Here is a 2017-nt window from a genome sequence, read left to right on the forward strand (position 1 = left end):
AACTCTACTACAAACGATAATAATGAGAACAGCATGGGACTGAAACAAAGGCAGAGCTGCAGAACAATGGAAAAGGATTGAATATACTGACACACACCCTCAAATATATAATCATCTAATCTTTGATAAGGGAGCAAGCAATGTGAAGTGGATCAAGAGAGTCCTCCTGAACAAACGTTGCAGAAAAAACTGGAAAGCTACATGCAAAAAAAATGGCTCAGACCTCTACCTAACACCATGCACAAAAGTCAGATAAAAATGGGTCAAAGGCCTCAACATCAGACCAGAATCCCTCAGGTTCATTGATGACAAGGTCGGCAAATCCCTCCACGACATTGAAACTAAAGGTATCTTCAAATATAACACGCCACTTGCCAAGCAACTGGAAACAGAGAAAAACAAAGGGGACTATCTTAAATTAAGCAGCTTCTGTACCTCAAAAGAAACAGTGACCAGAAACAAAGACTCCGCCATGCGGGCAAAATACTCACAGAAGCCTACCAGGTCCTCTGAGAGTGAGAACTGGACAATCAGAGTTGCTGTCTTCTAAATAAGATCCAGTCTCTGGATGTTGGCCATTGATGGCATTACATGGATCCAGGGGCAGTTCGTGGTTGTAGCACTTAATTATTAGAAGATGGGGGATCTGGAAGGAGGGGGCACAGTCTTGATCTGAGCAGCCATGGAGTTCTCATCCCCCAGTCCCGCACATCTGGGTTCCTCTTTCAGTTCCTTCATGCATGAGGCTCCTTCAAGCTTGGGAAGGGTGGTCTTAAGCGTACCTATGGCTTGTTGCAGAGGTCTTCAGCTGCCGGGGCTCTAATCAGGTCGGTGAGGGAAATTCACCCCGGCACCTCCAAGGGGCCTCGGTGAGGAAAGCCATGTGCGAGGTCAGGACACTGTCATTTTAGACATATTTGGAATTAATTTTAGATCGAAAAGTACACATCATTCAAAATACTTATGTGCTTAGTAATAAATTACTGCACACTTGTTCAATCACCTCAGAGACCCCACTCTGCTCAGAGAACTAGATTTTTAATTACAGGTCTGTTTTGCCCATGTGTCATGACTGAGAATCACTATCAGTAGATATGAAACTCACTATACACAAAGATGCACACAGGTTACTTTGAGTCATCTATGTTGTTAATGTGAGTTGGCCATTAAACTTCACTGAGACCCTTTGTTCTGTCCTTTATAGGAGCCTCATGAGTCTCACCTTCCGTTCAAGTTGAACTTGTAATAAGGTGGAATGAAATCATCAATATAATCCTCACCTCATCCTTCAGGAGAAAAATCCTACATACATTCAAGGTGGTCAAAGTGCAGACAACACCATCCACCTTTTCCTGGAGATGTACACAGGACTGAGGTGAGAACAGCAAAAGGCTCTATTTTAATGTTCTTAATGAAGGATTCAGGGAACAACATTAAACAAACTCATATACCATCTTCCAAAAGAATTATTTTGTAAAACTGATGCCTAGGGTATGGTAAACGATAATATAGTAAAAACCATATTTTTATTTCTGGGACATTAAAGTTCTAAATCTATTTATTCATGCTGCTTTGAAATACATTCCTTGATTAGGAATCATTGTCTGCCATAGGAGTGAGGAAGGACAACACTCAAAGTAATAAGAAGCGAAAAATATGGAAAAATTAACTCCTACGAGGTTTGATAACACATATACTAAAATTTAAATGATACAATGATGAGCATGGTCCTTGCACAGAGATAACATGCAAACTTGTAAAGCATTCCATATTTTTGTTGCAAGAAGAATGAATAGGTCTACTTTAAGGTAAGACAATCCCCAGAAGTACAAAAATTCTACATAAAGAGAGCACAAATCCCCAAAACAACAATCTCTCTCAATGTCAATGGACTAAATGTGCCAATTCAGAGGCACAGAATAGGAAGATGAATTAGAAAACTGAACCCAACATTCTGCTTCCTGCAAGAAACATGTCTGAACAATCAAAGCACCCATGGGCTAAAGGTAAAAGGCTG

At 40.6% G+C, this 2017-nt stretch overlaps 1 pseudogene; it reads left to right on the forward strand.

Moving 5' to 3' along the window:
* The first annotated feature begins 1676 nt into the window (after positions 1–1676).
* Positions 1677–1776, forward strand: LOC130037129 (uncharacterized; annotated as a pseudogene).
* Positions 1777–2017: the final 241 nt, after the last annotated feature.

This window comes from Sorex fumeus, unplaced genomic scaffold (assembly GCF_029834395.1).
Source record: "Sorex fumeus unplaced genomic scaffold, SorFum_2.1 ptg000070l, whole genome shotgun sequence".
NCBI classification, from domain to species: Eukaryota; Metazoa; Chordata; class Mammalia; order Eulipotyphla; family Soricidae; genus Sorex; species Sorex fumeus.